Source organism: Panthera uncia, assembly GCF_023721935.1.
Source record: "Panthera uncia isolate 11264 chromosome C1 unlocalized genomic scaffold, Puncia_PCG_1.0 HiC_scaffold_4, whole genome shotgun sequence".
NCBI classification, from domain to species: Eukaryota; Metazoa; Chordata; class Mammalia; order Carnivora; family Felidae; genus Panthera; species Panthera uncia.
In genome coordinates this window covers 78,108,551-78,128,550 of record NW_026057585.1, presented here as the reverse complement: position 1 = coordinate 78,128,550, position 20,000 = coordinate 78,108,551, and the positions used below count along the sequence as shown (strand labels likewise).

The following is a 20,000-nucleotide window of genomic DNA, read 5'->3' as shown; positions in this document are numbered from 1 at the left end:
GGGCTTGAACTCACGGACCGCAAGATCATGACCTGAGCTCAAGTCGGCTGCTCAACCGACTGAGCCACCCAGGCGCCCCTGTTTTTACTTTTCAAGATTGTTTTGGGGCACCTGTGTGGCTCAGTTGGTTAAGTGTCCCAATTCTTGATTTTGGCTCAGATAATGATCTTGCGGTTTATGAGTTCGAGCCCCATGTTGGGTTCTGTGCTGACAGCTTGGAGTCTGCTTGGGATTCTCTCCCTCTCTCTCTGCTTCCCACCCTCCCCCTCCCGCCCAGGTAAACAAACAAACAAACAAACAAACAAAAGATTGTTTTTGGCTATTTGGCATCCCTTAAAATTCCATATGAAATTTAGGAGTCTTTTCCTATTTCTTAATTTTTTTTTAAATGTTTATTTTTGAGAGAGAGAAACAGAGTACAAGCATGGGAGGGGCAGAGAGAGAGGGAGACACAGAATCCAAAGCAGGCTCCAGGCTCTGAGCTGTCAGCACAGAACCCGACACGGTGCTTGAACCTGCCAACTATGAGATTGTGACCTGAGCCGAAGTTGGATGCTCATCTGACTGAGCCACCCAGTCACCCCTCTTTCTTAAATTTTTTTAAATGTTTATTTATTTTTGAGAGAGAGACCAAGTGTGAGTGGGGGAGGAGAGAGAGAGAGAGACAGACAGACAGACAGACAGACTCAGAATCCAAAGCAGGCTCCAGGCTCTAGGCTCTGTCAGCACAGAGCCCAACGCGGGGCTTGAACTCACAGACTGTGAGATCATTACCTGAGCTGAAGTCGGATGCTTAACTGATTGAGCCACCCAGGTGCTCCAAATTTTTTACCATTTCTACAAAAAATGCCACTGGGATTTGGGTTGGGATTGAATTGAATTTGTAAATCTCTAGGGTAGTATTGTCATCCTACTATTAAGTCTTCCAATCAGTGAATGCAATGTTTTTCCTTTTATCTTTGTCCTTTAAAAACTTTTTTTATTAAGTAAACTCTATCCCCAATGTGGGGCTCTAACTCAACAGCTCCAAGATCAAGAGTTGTATGTTCTATTGACTGAGCCAACCAGGTGCCCCCATCCTTTAAAATTTCTTTCAACAGTGTTTTGTGCAAGTCTCCTCAGTGTACAAGTCTTGTACTTCTTTGGTTAAATTTTTTCTAAGTATCAGTGTAATACACCATATTAATAGAATGAAAGAAAAAAACTTACATATCTCAGTTGGTGGAGAAAAAAAATTTGAAAAACTCCATCAGACTTTCATTATAAAAGCACTTAATAAGTTAGGAATAGAAGGGAACTTCCTCAATATAATGAAAGCTATATATGAAAAACCATAGCTAACATCATATTTGATGGTGAAAGACTGTAAGGCTTTCTCCTAAGATCAGGAATAAGATAAGGATGCCCTCTTTGGTACTTCTAATCAGTGTATTTGAAGTTCTAGCCAGAGCAGTCAGACAAGAAAGAAAAGGCATCCAAATTGGAAAGAAAGGTAAAACTATCTCTTATTTACAGATGATACAATTGTTCATATAGGAAACCCTTACAAATCCACCAAAAAAATCCCAAACCCTGTGAGAGGTAATAAGTTCAGCAGAGTTCAGAATAAAAAAAATCACCCAAAAATCAGTTGTGTTTCTTCACCCTGTCAGTGAATAATCCTGAAAGGAAATCAAGGATATTATTTCACTTATATTAGCATTGAAAAGAAGAAAAATAAAATACTTAGACATATGTCTTTTTTTTTTTTTTTAATGTATTTATTTTGAGAGAGAGAGTGTGAGTGGGCAGGGGCAGAGAGAGAGGGAGACAGAGAAACCCAAGCAGGCTCCACAGTGACAGCATGGAGCCCAACGTGGGGCTTGAACTCACAGACTGTGAGAATCATGATCTGAGCTGAAGGGCCGACGCTTAACCTACTGAGCCACCCAGGTGCCCCTTATCTGCATCCTTTTAACTTAACATCAGTAGTTCTTGAAAGTTTCTTCCCTTTTTGGCCAAAAAGATCTACCTAGGCTCATGCTATATGTTACTATCTCATATTTGGAATTAACTCCCAGGAAGCCCTGGTACCTTTTCAGTAGGAAATGGTAATTTCAGACTATAGTCTGAACTGAGATAAGCTTTTTGAAGTTAGAGTCTTTTTGAGACTCTGTTGCTTGTGTTTTTCACATTTTCTCCTCAACCCACATCTGGCTTTTCCATCTGTTTCTCCACTGAAATTCTCTTCAAGATCACTGAAATAACCTAAGAATTACCATGTCTAATGGATGCTTTTCAGAGCTTTTCTTACTTGATCTCTTACACATCTTACTCTGTTGTCCATTTCCTCCTTGAAACTTTTCCCTTACTTATAAGGTGGCATTCTCATGGTTGTTTTCTTGAATTGTTTCTTTTCAGTCATCTTTGACTCTTTCTGCGTGCCCAATAAGTGTTTCCTTGGTCTCTGTTTTTCTTGGGTAATCACCTACAGTAGTTTTAACCACTACCCATTAAATACATATGTGATTTTCCCTTGTACTTCTTTGCTTCTTTTGCGTGTGTGTGTCTAAAACTCAAAATCTGTGTTTTCAGATGTATGCTTTGACTTGTGCTAACAAATACTGCTAATTTAGTGTGCCTACAATGGACTCTTTATTCCCCTTGTAAGTACTTGCTCTCACAAATAGTGCCCCATTCCTTCCCTACCTGTTGTTCTTTCTGTATTCTCTTAGTTACCCTCTTCTAGTCACCCTGGTTAGAAACCGCTCATTTTTTTCCTCTTTCCCTTATCAGTCCAATTTTAACTGGTGAGTCTTATTGAGGTAACTTCACACATGATTTGTAAAACTTTATTTCTATTGCCAGCAGCCTGGTTATGGTACTCATTTTGCTTGCTTTGTCTTCTTACTTTCCTTGCCTTTAAACACTCTTCTTTTCCCTCCCTTTTATACTGTTCCTTTCCCCCATTCATTTTATTCAATGGAGACTGATTTATCTTCAGAAATGAAAATCTCTTCATCTATATGGTAACAATTTGGCTCCCTTAATAATATTTCAATTCCCCAAGGTAGGTACTGTTCACATTCTCTTCCTGTGGCAAGAGGCAGGTTGCCTCACAGCTCTGACTCTCTCTTCTAGAAATGTACTTGTCCTTCGCGGGAAAGTTTTTTTTCTGATTTTCTCTGCTACTGTCATGCTAGTCTTGGTAGGGGTCCTGCTTGGCCCTATAAGCCTGATGTAGAGATAGAATCTTTGCTTAATTTCACCCAGCACAGCTGAGATCAGGTTGTGACTTTTAAAGACTTTTTTTTTTAAGCAATCTCTACACCCAGCATGGGGCTCAGATTTATAACCCTGAGTTTAAGAGTTACATACTCTACTGAATCAGCCAGCCAGGTGCCCCTCAGGTTATGACTTTTAAAGAAGACTATCAAAAGTTGAGTATAGTAGGAGGGAATTATAAACCAATAGAGTATTCTCTCCATCTTCCCCCTGTCCCCCCGCCCCCCCCAAAAAAAATCTGTGGTTTTTTTCCTGTGGTTTCAGTTACCCACAGTCAACCACGGTCCTTCCGGAAGTAGATGATCCTCCTGTTGCATTGTCGGAAGGTCAGTGGTATAACGCTAAGTTACAATGCCTAGATTCACCTTTCATCTCATCACATAGGCATTTTATCATCTCATGTCAACACAAGAAGGGTGAATACAGTACTGTGAGATATTTTGAGAGACCACATTAACTTTTATTGCAGTATAGTGCTATAATCGTTTTATTATTGTTGTTAGTCTCTTACTCTAATTTATAAGCTCAGCGTTACCATATGTGTGTATGGTTGGCCCTTGAACAACATGAGGGTTAAGGGCATTGTCCCCCAACCCCCCGGTCATATCTGCCTATAACTTTTTAAAAATTTTAGAGACACTTGGGTGATTCAGTCGATTAAGCTTCCGATTTAGGCTCAGGTCATGATCTCATGGTTTGTGAGTTTGAGCCCTGCGTCGTGCTCTATGCTGACAGCCCAGAGCCTGGAGCCTGCTTCGGATTCTGTGTCTCCCTCGCTCTCTGCCCCTCCCCTGCTCACACTCTGGTCTCTCTCAAAAATAAGTAAACATTAAAAAAAATTTAAAAATTTTATCTAGTATTAAATAATATCTTTACCCAAAATGGGGCTCAAACTCCCAGCCCCAAGATCAAGAATCATATGTTTTGCTGACTGAACCAGTCAAGCACCTCTGCCTATAACTTTTGACTCCCCCAGAACTTAATTAACTTAATACCCAATTTTAACTGGAAGCCTTATTGATAACATAAACAGTTGATTAACATTTTTTATGTTATATGTATTATGTACTACACACTTAATAAAGTAAGCTAGAGAAAAGAAAAAAAAATTTTTTTTTAAATGTTTACTTATTCTTGAGACAGAGACAGAGCGTGAACAGGGGAGGGGCAGAGAGAGAGGGAGACACAGAATCCGAAACAGGCTCCAGGCTCTGAGCTGTCAGCACAGAGCCCGACGTGGGGTTGGAACCCACGAACTGTGAGATGATGACCTGAGCCGAAGTCGGATGCTCAACCGAGCCACCCAGGCGCCCCAAGAAAAGAAAATGTTTTTAAAAATATCATAAGGTAGAGAGGGGTGCCTGGGTGGCTCAGTTGGTTAAATGTTCAATTCTTGATCTCAACTCAGGTCTTGATCTCAGGGTTGTGAGTTCAAGCTCTGTGTTGGATTCCATGCTGGGCTTGGGCTCCATGCTGGGCATGGAACCTACTTAAAGAAAAAGAAAACAAAATCATATGGTAGAGAAAATACATCCACAGTATTGTACCATATTTATTGATAAAAGTGGATAAGTGGATCTGTGCAGTTCAAACCTATGTTGTTCAAAGGTCAGCTGCACTACTTGTAATAATTTACTATTTCCAAAATTTTAAAACAGCATATACAAAAGGAAAATAAAAGGGGTACCTGGCTGGCTCAGTTGGAAGAGCATGCTACTCTTGATCTCAGGGTTGTGAATTTGAGCCTCACGTGGGAAATAGAGATTACTTAAATAAATAAAAACTTTAAACAAAAAAAAACAAAAAAAAAAAAAAGGGAAAAAAACCCCCTTCATTTCCAAGAAGGATTAATAGAAGGAGAAAGTTTATTATGTTGGTTACAATTTCTTTATGTGTATTTGTCCAGATTTAGCTGTTTCCACAAAGAATTTGGGGTAGTTTTACAAAAAGATATACAAAAGAAGATTAAAAGAATTAAGGACCATGGTAAAGGAAAATATAGATATGATAATTCTAATGTTGTTATTGATCAGAGTTAGTTAAATATGTCCCATATCACATAGAGCAAATATTACTGTACTGTGAAGAAACAGCATTTTCTAACACTGATTCTAAAAGTAGTTACAGATGTGAATCTTCAGTAGGAGACACTGAGTAATGAACAATGTCTTCAGTAACATTTTCTTTCTAACAGAAGAAAGTAGTCTCAATTTCTCGTGTCTAGGTTTTTGTGTAAACATGTCTTTATATCCTTTGGGTAAATAATTAGGAGTGGGATTGCTGGGTGATATAAGTTTTCTCATATTGTGTTTTGAGTTATTTATGTATTTTGGATACAGATCCTTAGATATGTGTTTTGCAAATATTTTCTCCTGGACTATGACTCATCTTCATTTTCTTAACATTGTTTTCTTCAAACAGCAGAAATTGAGATTGAGGCTGGTGAATATACCCATATACACAGACACAAACTTAATTTTGTAGAAATCAGATAGATAACAGCAGAGGACCCAGGAGAAAACATATCATGGTGTATTTGTTTTTAATTAGCAATATGCTTCAGAATCCCCTGGGGGAATTCCATCCCTGCTCCTGTGTAATACACAAATGTATAGTCCTTATCTATCCCAGACCTTCTGAAATAGATTAGGTAGAGTATTGCAGAGTAGGAGCCACCGTCACAGAATTTGACCTTGGTCATTAACACTAACATGGTTTTTGTTTCCTTAAGGATAAAATAGAAAGAGATAAATCTAATTCTTAGTGGGTTTCAGTGGGTTAGTGCACAGGAAATACTAGCATATACTAGGTGGTAATTTCTAGAGGCAAAGGGGGAAGGACCTGGAGCCAAGGATAATGTCATGGAAACCTTTGAAGTCATTGCCTAGAAGTGAGAGTGAACATTACTTTTTTCTTGCTTTCCTTTCTATGTAACACTTGAATTATTTAAGAAGTAAACGGGGGCGCCTGGGTGGCTCAGTCGGTTAAGCGGCCGACTTTGGCTCAGGTAATGATCTCGCAGTCCATGAATTCGAGCCCCGCGTCGGGCTCTGTGCTGACTGCTCAGAGCCTGGAGCCTGTTTCAGATTCTGTGTCTCCCTCTCTCTGACCCTCCCCCGTTCATGCTTTGTCTCTTTCTGTCTCAAAAATAAATAAACGTTAAAAAAAATTAAAAAAAAAAAAGAAGTAAACGTTGGCTCCAATTTTTCTTTTCATTTAACCTTTTTGTTCCCCTGAAATTGAATATGATGTTTTCTGATCTTGAATTCTGTTATATCATAGTAACTTCCTTGCTTTTTAATATGATCGTCATAGGATTGTTCATAGAATTTATGTCAGTTGAAGTATTTCTCTCAAGATAGTTATAGAAAATATGCATACTTACTGTCCTTCAGTTTTTCTTCATGTTTGATGTTTTTTATTTATTTAATTTAATTTTATTTATTTTATTATTTTTTCAAATTTTACTTTTTATTTTTTTAAATTTACATCCAAATTAGTTAGTATATAGTGCAACAGTGATTTCAGGAGTAGATTCCTTAATGCCCCTCACCCATTTAGCCCATTCCCCCATCCCACACCCCCTCCAGTAACCCTCAGTTTGTTCTCCAGTTTTGAGCCTCTTGTGTTTCCCCCACTCCCTGTTTTTATATTATTTTTGTTTCCCTTCCCTTATGTTCATCTGTTTTGTCTCTTAAAGCCCTCATATGAGTGAAGTCATACGATTTTTGTCTTTCTCTGAATGACTAATTTCACTTAGCATAATACCTTCCAGTTCCATCCACGTAGTTGCAAATGGCAAGAATTCATTCTTTTTGATCGCTCAGTAATACTTCATTGTATATATATATATATTTATACACCACATCTTCTTTATCCATTTATCCATCGATGGACATTTGGGCTGTTTCCATACTTTTGTTTGTTGATAGTGCTGCTATAAACATTGGGGTGCATGTGTCCCTTTGAAACAGCACACCTGTATTCCTTGGATAAATACCTAGTAGTGCAATTGCTGGGTCGTAGGGTAGTTCTATTTTTAATTTAATATTATTTTAAATTTAAAATATAATTTTAATTATTTTTAATTGAGGAACCTCCATACTGTTTTCCAAAGTGGTTGCACCAGCTTGCATTCCCATTGATGTCTTAACATAAAAGAGAAGTAAATATTTTCCTGTGTTTTTATATATGGAAAATTAATTTTTTTTACATCTTTTTAAAAAAGTTAATGTATTTTGAGAGAGAGAGAGCATGTGTGCACACACATGCACATGCACAAGTGGGGGAGGGGCAGAGAGGAGAGACAGAATCCCAAGCAAACCCTGTGCCTGATTCAGGGCTTGAACCCACAAACTGTGAAATTATGACCTGAGCTAAGATCAAGAGTTGGACGGTTAACTGATTGTGCCTCCCAGGTGCCCGAAAAATTAATTAAAAAAAAATATTTTTTAACATTTATTTATTTTTGAGAGACAGAGGAGACTGCGCAAGCAGGGGCGGAGCAGAGAGAGAGGGAGACACAGAGTCCAAAGCAGGCTCCGGGCTCTGAACTGTCAGCATAGAGCCCCAGGTGGGGCTTGAACCCACAAACTGTGAGATAATGACCTGAGCTGAAGCCAGACACTCAACCGACTGAGCCACCCAGGCGCTCCATCTAAAATTAATTTTAATGAAGCAGTATTCAATAATTATGAACAAGAAAAAAAAGTGCTGCATCTAGCATCAAAGGAAGATTTACTTTATTTGTTTAGTTGTCATTTGTTGGAAGAAAGTAACACAGGCCCCAAAATAATGAGTTATTTTTAGGGTCGTTAAATTATAAATTATATTAGGAAAAAAGCTTCTCGTTTAGTGTGAGGAGTACAACTCTGTATTTAAGATGTTTCTAGTTGATCACGACTTTTTTAAAACCTTTGATAATGGACATTTTAAAATGTAAATGTTGAGCAAATAGTTCGACTAATGGTCATGTATTTGTCATTCATCTTCTTTAAACAGTAATCAACTTTCTGCCTGTTTTATTCGTTCCTCTCACATGTCTTTCCCTATAACATTTTATTTTTATCTTATTTTATCTTTTTTTTTATGTCTCTTTCTTTTTTTCATTTACATTCAAGTTAGTTAGCATATAGTGCAACAGTGATTTCAGGAGTAGATGCCTTAATGCCCCTTACCCATTTGGACCATCCCCCCTCCTACAACCCCTCCAGTAACCCTCTGTTTGTTCTCCATATTTAAGAGTCTCTTATGTTTTGTCACCCTCCCTGTTTTTTCTATTATTTTTGTTTCCCTTCCTTTCTGTTCATCTGTTTTGTGTCTTAAAGTCCTTATATGAGTGTCATGATACTTGTCTTTCTCTAATTTCGCTTAGCATAATACCATCCACGTAGTTGCAAATGGCAAGATTTCATTCTTTTTGATTGCTGAGTAATACTCTGTTGTGTGTGTGTGTGTGTGTATATGTATATATGTATATATACGTATATATACGTATATGGTATGCTGCATCTTAACATACATCTTAAATACATCTTAAATACAGAGTTAAAAACATCTTAAATACAGAGTTGTACTCCTCACACTAAACGAGAAGCTTTTTTCCTAATATAATTTATAATTTAACGACCCTAAAAATAACTCATTATTTTGGGGCCTGTGTTACTTTCTTCCAACAAATGACAACTAAACAAATAAAGTAAATCTTCCTTTGATGCTAGATGCAGCACTATACGTATATATACGTATATGGTATGTGGTATATATATATGTATATATACCACATCTTCTTTATCCAGTCATCATCCATCGATGGACATTTGGGCTGTTTCCATACTTTGGTTATTGTTGATAGTGCTCCTATGAACATAAGTGTGCATGTACCCCTTCGAAACAACAAACCTGTATCCCTTAGATAAATACCTAGTAGTGCAATTGCTGGGTTGTAGGGTAGTTCTATTTTTAATTTTTTGAGGAACCTCAATACTGTTTTCCAGAATGGCTGCACCAGCTTGCATTCCCACCAGCAGTGCAAAAGAGATCCTCTCTCTCCGCATCCTCGCCAGCATCTGTTGTTGCCTGAGTTGTTAATGTTAGCCTTTCTGACAGGCGTGAGGTGGTATCTCATTGTGGTTTTGATTTGTATTTCCCTGATGATGAGTGATGTTGAGCATTTTTTCATGTGTCGGTTGGCCATCTGGATGTCTTCTTTGGAGAAGTGTCTGTTCATGTATTTTGCCCATTTCTTCACTGGGTTATTTGTTTTTTGGGTGTTGAGTTTGAGAAGTTCTTTATAGATTTTGGATACTAATCCTTTATCTGATATGTCATTTGCAAATATCTTCTCCCATTCTGTCGGTTGCCTTTTAGTTTTGCTGATTGTTGCCTTTACTTTGTAGAAGCTTTTTATTTTGATGAGGTAGGTCCCAATAGTTCATTTTTGCTTTTGTTTCCCTTGCCTCCGGCGACGTGTTGAGTAAGAAGTTGCTGCGGCCAAGGGCAAAGAGGTTTTTGCCTGCTTTCTCCTCGAGGATTTTGATGGCTTCCTGTCTTACATTTAGGTCTTTTATCCATTTTGAGTTTATTTTTGTGTATGGTGTAAGAAAGTGGTCCAGGTTCATTTTTCTGCATGCCGCTGTCCAGTTTTCCCAGCCCTACTTGCTGAAGAGACTGTCTTTATTCCGTTGGCTCTTCTTTCCTGCTTTGTCAAAGATTAGTTGGCCATACGTTTGTGGGTCCATTTCTGGGTTCTCTATTCCATTGATCTGAGTGTCTGTTTTTGTGCCAGTCTCTATAGCATTTTAATGCTAATTGTAGACATATTTCATTTCACTTTTTTTTTTAAGTTTGTTTATTTTGAGAGAAAGAGAGAGAGAGAGAGAGAGTGTGAGCCAGGAGAGGTGCAGAGAGAGAGAGAATCCCAAGCAGGCTCTGTGCTGTCCATGCAGAGCCCCAACACAGGCTTGATCTTAAGAGCCATGAGATCATGACCTGAGCTGGAACCAGGAGTCAGGCGCTTAACTGACTGAGCCACTCAGGTGGCCCTTGTTTTACTTCTTAATACACAAGTATACATTTCTAACATACACAGTCTCTTTTAAAAAAAAAAAAAATCAAAATAACATTATCACATGGAACAAAATCAACAGGCTTCCTTAATGTCACCTGATATTTGTACAACTTTCTTATTTGTTTCACAAAGTCAGTAGCTAAAATAAGGTTTGTGGGGATGCCTGGGTGGCTTCTGACTTCGGCTCAGGTCATAATCTCACGGTTCATGGGTTCAAACCCTGCATCTAGCTCTGTGTTGACAGTTCAGAGCTGGGAGCCTATTTGTATTCTGTGTCTCCCTCTCTTTCTGTCCCTCCCCTGCTCATGATCTGTCAATCAAAAATAAATAAACATTAAAAAAAATTAAAATAAAATAAGGTTTGTGTGTTATGTATCTGCAGCCTCTTTTAATCAGTAAATCTCCCCATTTTAAAAACTGCTGTTTATTTTTAGAAGACACTAGCTGATTTGTTCTGCAGCATTTCCCACATTCTGGGCTTTGTTGATTATATCCTGGTGTCATTGGACATGTTACTCTGTTCTTCATGTTTCCTGTAACTGGTAGAAGTGTGTTTAGATTTAGATTCAAAATTTTTTTTTCTTGTCTTAAATTTTTTTTTTTTTTTAACTTAAGTAGTCTCTGCACCCAGTGTGGGGCTTGAACTCACAACCCCAAAATCAAGAGTTGCACACTTCACTGACTGAGCCAGCCACGCACTCTAATTTTTTCGTCTTTTTTGGAAAGAATTCTTTATTGGTATGACACCGCTAGTGGAACCATCACATTCATCTTAGTTCAGGGGATGTCAGCGTAAACCATATATTTAAAAGTTCCCCTTCAGTTTTTACCTGAATGTTTTTAACATTCATTAACTAATTCTTTTTTTAAAAGATTTTATTCCATAAGTAATCTTTATACCCAGTGCAGGGCTTGAACCCACAACTATGAGGTCAAGAGTCACACACTCCACTGAGTGAGCCAACCGGGCGCCCAATAATTATTTCTTGATTCACCGTTTCATTAGGGGTTATAAAATGATGATTTCCTAAATCTTTTATTTCTCCAGTGTCTGTTAGCTATGATTATTTTATAGAGAAGAACTTTTCCTTATCAACTAACATTTGGTTTCTTTGTAACCGTAAAGTATCATTAATATAAGACAAAGACAAGACAAGATATATAAAAAAAGCCCCAAAACAAGAAGAAAAGATAAATACTGGATTCTTTTGTTGTTTTTAAGAATGAGTTGATGAAGTGATACAGCCTTCACAAATGACCAGTGAGAGTTATTTTTTGAAGTAAGGGGGAATAAAGGCAGTATCATGGTAAATTACTATAAATAGATTTATTTATAATTAATTGTAGTCTATTATGCCATCTTTGGTAGATAAAAGCCTCTTCAGATTAGCTCTTCTGTCATTTTGTCATGACTGCCGTAGTCTTTGATAATTTCCTTGCTTTCTGGTGCAAGATGAATCAGACTCATCTGTATAATCCCTACTCCAGACCTGAAATCAGCCATATCTTCCAGGAGGTCTGGTTCCTTTTAGTGGGAAATGGTATTAAGAGACTGTAACACTTGACCACTTAAAAAAAAAAATTTTTTTTTTAATGTTTATTTTTGAGAGAGAGAGAGTACATGAGTGTTTACGCAAGCAAGGGAGCAGCAGAGAGAGAGGGAGACACAGGATCCGAAGCAGGCTCCAGGCTCTGAGCTGTCAGCTCCAGCTCAGAGCCCAGCCCTGGGGTTCAAACTTGTGAACCATGAGATCATGACCTGAGCCGAAGTCGGACGCTTAACCGACTGAGCCACCCAAGCCCCCTAACACTTGACCACTTTTTAAAGTTGTACCATCTTAAGTTTCTGTCCATGTAGGAAGTGTCCTAAGTATTTAGGTAGGGTCTTAAGTATTTTTCATGTTCCTAATTAGATTCATTTGAGGACCATTTAAAAAGGCTAAATGACAAAGATTCTCCTATTGAATATGATATTTAGGTTATTTATAAGAAAAATTAAAATGAAATAAAACTAATAAAAGTTAAAAATAAAAGTATGCCAATGTGTCAAAGTTGCAAATACAGCAAAAATTCGAATTTTAATATTAAAACAAAATTATTCATGGCAAAAGTAATTAACTATCAGTACTTTCTGACTTTGTAGAAGCTGTAATTCACACTGAAGATATAACTGCCATGAATCATTATGTATCAAAAACCTTTGTATTGGCATATATAAATAAAAAATTTTAATAGTTTAGAGGAACTGAAGTTCAACTGAACTTAGTACACTTTGAGAAAAACATAACCATCTTTACATTTTCATGCAAACATTTTCATGGAAAATTTATAAAATTTAATCATAATTGACACATAATTCACACAGCCCTACCACTTGGAAATTTTAGAACTTCTAAGCATTTCTTGGGTTAAACAAGTTGAAGCTAACTTCAGTTACAGACAGTTGAGAATATGACGAGTATGTCAGTTATACCTGAATAATAACAGCAAAAGAATGTAACAATGAGAGCAAACCATATCTTGGGATACAAGCAGAGCTATACCCCAAAGAGAATATTTTGCATTAAATGCTTTTAGTTAAAAAAAAAAAAAAGTGTGTATTAGTTGTATATGTTTGAACAATGAAATAAACCTGAGGAAAGCACAAGGGAAGAATTAATAAAGTCAAAAATATGTGACAAAAAAAATAATATGTGAGAAAAAATGAATTAAGTAGAAAATGTATAGACTGAAAAAGGATCAGAATCTTTGTGAAGTGACCAATAAACAAGTTACTGACAAGTCTAATTGAAGAAAAGAAAACAAATAGTGTTGAAGTAAAGTCTGTAACCATAAATAGTTTGGGGATAATATGTTGAACTTTTTTTTTTTAAGTTTATTTTTTGAGAGAGAGAGAGCATGTGGGACGGGCAGAGACAGAGAATCCCAAGCAGGCTCTGCACTGTTAGTGCAGAGTCCACTGTGGGGCTCAAACTCATGAACTGTGAGATCATGACCTGAGCTGAAATCATGAGCCGGTTCCTTAACTGACTGAGCCACCCAGGTGCCCTAAACTTTTTAAGATATAATTAACATAATCCTTTAGATGAAATGAAAGATTTTCTGAAATAAGTTGCCAAAACTGATTCAAAAGATAGAACACCTGAAGAGGCCAGTAACCATTTAAGAAATGGCAGTTAATGTCAAAGAACAGTCATTCCCTGCCCCCCTCGCCCCCAGTTTCTAATCTTTCTTTGTACCATTGAGGAATAGTCCATTTCCATGTTTTTAATAATATATACCAGAATAGAAAAGGTCTCATACCAAGATGCTAATAAAGATCTTGATATAGGGGTGCATGGGTTGGTTCAGTTGGTTAAGCATCTGGCTCTTGATTTTGGCTCAGGTCATGGTCTAATGCTTTATGAGATTGAGCCCTGCGTTGGGCTCTGCACTGACAGCGTGGAGCCTGCTTGGGATTCTTACCTACCCCCCACTCCCTCTGCCCCTCCCCTGCTCGAGCACACATGAGCTCGCTCTCAAGATAAATAAACAAAAAAGAGACCTTTTTAGGGGCGCCTTGGCGCCTCAGTTGGTTAAGCAGTCGGTGCCTCAGTTGGTGCTGACAGCTCAGAGCCTGGAGCCTGCTTCAGATTCTGTCTCCCTCTCTTTCTGTCCTTCTGCTGCTCGTGCTCTGTCTCTCTCTCTCAAAAATAAACAAACATTAAAAAGGTTTTTTTTTTTTAAAGATCTTTTTATATTTAGTATTCATTTCCTAGCAGTAAAGTCTCTTTTTTGTAAAACTAAAAATAGAGGGTTCTTTCCTTCACATAATAAAACATATGTGTTAGAATCCAGCAGTCATTCCTTGAGATTTAGGAAGGATGCCTGCTATTACCATGGCTATGACTGTTCTGGAAGTTCTAGGGCAATATAGTTAGATGAGGGAAAAAAGGCATAAATCTTGGAAAGTTGGAGAACAAAATTACGATTATTTTCTGATGACACACTTATTTGCCTGGAATTCTCAAGAGTATCAGTAGAAAATATTTTAGGGCTAAGAAGTAAAAATTCAAAAGTGAAAGCAATCTGGAGGAAAAGAGAAAGTGTATTAGAGTTGTAACAGGGAATTGTAAAATGTCTAGTTACAACATTAAAATATTTTTAAAAATCCCATGAAACTTAGTAACTTTGACTGTAAGTAGTTGGAAAATATTTTAAAAAAGTGATTCAAAAAGCAATAAAAAATTAAATTCCTTGGGATAAACCTAAAAAGTATGAGACTTAAAATGACAAGAGTTTACCTAAGGACATGGTAATAAAAAAATAATAATGGTCACAACACAAGTAATCTTTATGAACATTGTTTTAAACACTTAATTCATTTAATTCTCAAAGTGACCTTATAATACAGTGTTATGTTTGAGGGTAACAGAGAGGTAAAATGCCTTGTCAGGGTAATTTAGATGCTAGGTTAAGGAATGATGGGATTGGAACCCATTCAGGCTGTGTCACTGCAAACTCCAGAGAATCTGTAACCATTATGCTTTGATGGCTCTTGAAAAAAATAAGTGATATACCATATTCCTGGATGGGAAAATCCAATATAATCAAAATATATGTCTCATAAAATTAATATTATTATATCGGTGTCCCAACAGGATTTTGTTTTTCTTTTTCATGGTAAGGAGGGTAGAATTTGAGAAAACAGTGATGAACTTCACTAGGAATTATAAGTAGGTGAAAGATAGCCAAAACAGTTTTGAATTAGAAGAGTATTGGGGGAGTGGAGGAGTAGAGGAAGTGGGTACCTTGTTTTATAGGATTTTGAATATAATACTGCCATAGGTATGCTCGAATTATTACAAATAAAGAGATTCATTTCTGTGTATAAGAATATAGTTGTAAGTTATTCTTTAAACTGTGTTTGGATAGTTTTCTGGTCATTTGGGCAAAAGATAAAGTTAGCTCTTTTCCTCCAGATACCAAAACAAATTCTAGAGGGATTGAATATATGGATATAAGAAAATAAAGGTAAAGAAAATATAGGTAAATACAACATCTTGATACGGGGAATGCCTTTTTAAACATAAACCAAAAAAAAGATAATTCAAAGAATAATTGATTTGACTACATTGAAAAACTTGTCACATTTTTAAAAAGGAAAAAGTGTTCAAAATATCTGACAATCAGAAGTGACTGTTTTCAGAAGAATGGGGTACTCAGCAGATAAAAGCGGATAACCACTTTAGGAGTCATCTTAGAATTCCTCAGTGCTCTACATCCCTAATTTCCATCCAGTCACCATTCATGCTTCCATTCAACAAATGTTTGAGTGTCTGTTACACACAAGGAACCATTGTAGGAATGAGGATACAGTAGTGAATAAAATGGAGAAAATCTCTGCTCTTACGTAGTTTATATTCTGTTGATGGGAGAGAGAACTATTAGTCAATTAATGCAGAACATTTAAAATGGGACACTTCTATAGAGAATCATAAAGCAGAAAAGGTATACACTGTGCTGTTGTGGAAGTGGCATTGCAGTTTTAGATAGAGGCATTTAAGCAAAATCTGAAGGAAATGAGAAAGCCAGCCACGGGGGTATCTTAAGAGGAAGAACATTCCAGGTAGAGGGAACAAGAAAGCCAAAGTCTGTGACGCAGGAGAATGCTGTGTATATTTTATGAACAGCAAAGTGGTGGTAGCTGAAGGCAGGTGAGTAAGGTAGTGAGTAGTAGGAGATGAGATCAGGGAGGTAACTAAATCTTGGAGAGGTTTTAAAGACCAGGTAATTCTTTGTTGTAGGGGTTATAGTATACATTGCTGGATGGTTCACAGCATCCCTGGCCTATACCCACTAGATGTCAGTAGAACTCCCTAGTTGTAATAACCAAAAATGCCTCCAGATTTCACCAAATTTTCTAGATTTGGGAAGCAACATTGCCCTTGCTTAAAAACCACTGCTCTACTAAATGGCTGTAGTCCCTTTGAGGAAGGCTTTGGAGGAATATTTATGGTGTGTCCTTGCTGTAATGGTGCAGAGCTTTTCCTCCGGTGGACCCAGTCTCTCCTCAGTTACAAAAGGCTGTGGGTCTGTGAATTGACCAGGTCTGGAAACTGGGCAAATGCCCATGACTTCCACTATGATGATTCAAGTCGGTTTTTGGCCACCAGATTTAAGCATTTTTCTGTTATATAGATTAAACTGCCCATCTATTTCATTCCTAGGAACATCGTGATCAATTAGCCACTGCCAAAGATCCCTGCGGGCCAAAGCGTTCTGATTACCGGTATGTCCTCGCTGCCCTTATCTTTGGAGTTAAGTACTGCCACTTGGCCTCTGCTACTTTGGGATCCCATCATCCTCAGTGAGATCAGGGAGCTCATCTCAGTGGTGACATTCCCTGAAGTCGTACCTGACTTATAAAAGAGAGCAGCCACACAGCCTTTTCAAGTATGTGGTGCTTCCCTCACTAATTATAGTGTCTTCTGGGCCTTTTCAGGGTATGTAGTTGGGTAGTAGGTTGCAGAGGATAAATCCACTTCAATATTCCTGTCTCCTTAAACCTTTGGATTTTCTCTTCCACATAATGCCAGTGGAACTCTAGTATTTCAGCCTCATTAAACCTCATTTAATATTCATTGGCAGTGTTAGAATAATTTTGATTTACATTTCCTTAATGATTACAGCTATATTGTTGAGTGTAAATTTCAGTCAACAAGTAGGCTATTAGAGCCATCTCCAACTGCACAAGTTATCATAGAATCTGTGGTAAACTCACTCATATTGATGAATTCTAATCTCCTTGGTCTAATACCCTTAGCATCGATTTTCACACATGTTCCTCAGGTTTTTTCCTTTATATATTAACAGAATTTTGGCATTTTTTTAGTGTTTAAGCTGTTTTCTCTTGAGTCATACATAGGTATATCTGTTCCTCTAGAACGTGCTGAGATTTGAACCTAGTTATGGGTGTAGTATCAACAGGGTTGGTTGTAGTTGGTCTTGAGGAGAATGAGCATCCTTCTCCAAGTCATTTGCAGAACGTAACAATATCACAGGATTTTCAGCAAAGGAAAGCTGCTCTCTTTATATACAGAAGAGTAAGTTAGTGCCACTGGAGGTGTGAAGTTGTTTTTTTTCATTCTGATTCGACCACATGTCTAAGTTTCAGGGTTCCATGAGAAACTTAGACTATGAATTCACCTGTTATAATTCAGCTACTTGCAGAATCAAATTTTGCATTTGATTTTTTTAAATTTTTATTTATTTATTTATTTATTTATTTATTTTTTAATTTTTTTTTTTAACGTTTATTTATTTTTGAGACAGAGACAGAGCATGAACGGGGGAGGTCACAGAGAGAGGGAGACACAGAATCTGAAACAGGCTCTAGGCTCTGAGCTGTCAGCACAGAGCCTGACGCGGGGCTTGAACTCATGGACCGTGAGATCATGACCTTAGCCGAAGTCGGACGCTTAACCGACCAAGCCACCCAGGCGCCCCTGATTTTTAGCAATATGAATCTGAGGTTATAAGAATAAAGAGGTGTTGAGATTTTTTAAATGTATATTTTTGAGAGAGAGAGCATGCACATGCGTGTGAGCAGGGGAGGAGCAGAGAGAGAAGGAGACAGAGGATCCAAAGCAGGCTCAGTGTTGATAGTAGAGGGCCTGATGTGGGGCTCAAAGTCACTAATCTCGAGATCATGACCTGAGTCAAAGTCAGATGCTCAAACGACTGAGCCAATTAGGCGCCCCTGAGATTTCTTTAATACTGTCATGACAGTACTGTTTTTCAGACTGTGATTTAATCTGACAGTTAACGGACTTGAACTTATTTTTTGTGTACCTGTTCAAGAGCATTTAGAGAATCCATCTCATATAGCAGACCTTGTAGTCATCTGTACTGCCTTAACATTTCAGTACAATAGCCATTTGGGGTCCTAAGGCACTTGCTTCTGTTGGCACCTCATCACAGTCAACCACAGTTGATAGCTTGATTAACTGTGATGCCACTGCATACTGGGGGTTATTAGCATCCTATTTCCTGTTTGAGGCAGAGGGCACAACCAAGCCAATCTTCAAATCCCATCTTTGTAGGTATGTTTACTGTGACCATTGCAGTACCAACTCAGAAACCACACATTAATTTGAACAGGGAAGTTTAATATAAAGAATTACTAACCAAAAAAAAAAAAAAAAATTATTAACCAGTAACAGAGAATTAACCCTAGAGGGCAAAGAGAACTGTAAAGTATACACAATAGAATGAGCAACCACTACCTCTAGGGCTGGGGCATGGTAGCAAGGATGGATGGAACAAATCTGGAAGATGCCGAATTTTCCAGTTTGAAGGCTGAGACTTTCAGATCTTGTTGGAAAGGGTGTGTTACACTGGATGCTGGAGAAGTGTGAAGTGCTGCAAATTTTCATTATCAAGCAAGAAACCCCCTTTTGGGGGACTGAGAAAAGTTACTAGGAAGCCCCTTTCTCAATCTAAGAAGCCAGCTGGAACATGGCATAATTCTTTGGGAAGTGTTTGCCCCATAAGAGTGCTGCAGAAACTTGCTGCACAGCTGTCAGTGCAGGGTGCTGACAAAACTTGCTGGGAAACCACCCGTGGGGTTGTATAGGTGTCGCTGAGACTTGATGGGAAGTTGGAGCTTGGGGAGAGGGCTGTTGGGTGTTTTGCATGCCATTGTTCTCCACTGGAACCAGCAGGTTAGAGCACACTAATTGGAAGAGAACCTACTTCTGTCTGGAGTCTTCCTCGAGTGCCATCTGCTGAAAAGTTATAACATTTTGCCAGCTGGCAGAGAAGAAATGTTTACAGGTACCAGCCTCATTATTCTAAAGCAGGGCAGAGAGGAGTGGATTTGGAGTTGAGAGGCAATATATTTATAATTGGTAATGTCAGATATTTACATTTCTAGTACCCTTCATTTCTTTGGGTAGTCCCTGATTTCCATGTGGTGTCATTTTTTTTTTTCTTCAAATACCTTTAATAACTTCTTGTTAGGTCGATATGCTGATGATGAATTCTTCCAGCTTTTGTACATCTGGAAAATTCTTTATTTTGGCTTTTTAAAAAATAAAATAGTGGTAGAGTACGCATAACGTAAAATTTACCATCTTACCTGTTTTTTTTCTTAAGTTTTATTTAAGTAAATAAATACCACCCAACGTGGGGCTTGAACTCATGACCCCGAGATCAAGAGTTGTATGCAACTGAGCTAGCCAGGTGCTCCATTTTACCCCTTTTTAAGTGTACATTATTTATCTGTTTCTGAGTGAGAGAGCACACCTGTGTGCACGTGAGCAGGGGAGGGGACCGAGGGGGAGAGAGAAAATTGTTTTTTTTTTTTTTTTTTTTTTTTTTTTTTTGAGAGAGAAAATTTTAATCAGGCTGCACATTCAGTGCAGAATCCTACATGGGGCTGGATCTCACAACTGTGAACCAAAATCAAGAGTCAGACACTTAACCAACTGTGAGCTACTCACATGCCCCTGTTGATTCGTTTTCATATGTTGAACCATCCTTGCATTTTATTTTATTTTTGAGACAGAGAGAGACAGAGTATGAACGGGGGAAGGTGAGAGAGAGAGGGAGACACAGAATCTGAAACAGGCTCCAGGCTCTGAGCTGTCAGCACAGAGCCCAACGGGGGACTCGAACTCATGAA

General features: G+C 37.9%; 1 protein-coding gene and 1 long non-coding RNA gene across 7 annotated transcripts in view; one reads left to right on the top strand and one right to left on the bottom strand.

Annotated features, from left to right (window-relative positions):
- Positions 1–20,000, top strand: part of ZMYM4 (zinc finger MYM-type containing 4) — a 145,359-nt gene that overhangs the window by 16,569 nt on the left and 108,790 nt on the right. The window contains exon 2 of one of the 6 annotated variants that reach the window (XM_049618721.1): positions 16,543–16,604. The exons of the other annotated variants lie outside the window; for them this stretch is intronic. The gene's annotated coding sequence lies outside the window, so the exon portion shown is untranslated. The remainder of the gene's footprint in view (positions 1–16,542; positions 16,605–20,000) is intronic. 6 annotated transcript variants of the gene reach the window in all.
- The window catches only part of LOC125913569 (uncharacterized), a 106,612-nt gene continuing 93,703 nt past the window's right edge, over positions 7,092–20,000 (bottom strand). The window contains exon 2 of the long non-coding RNA XR_007455049.1: positions 7,092–7,243. This is a non-coding gene — a long non-coding RNA (uncharacterized LOC125913569). The remainder of the gene's footprint in view (positions 7,244–20,000) is intronic.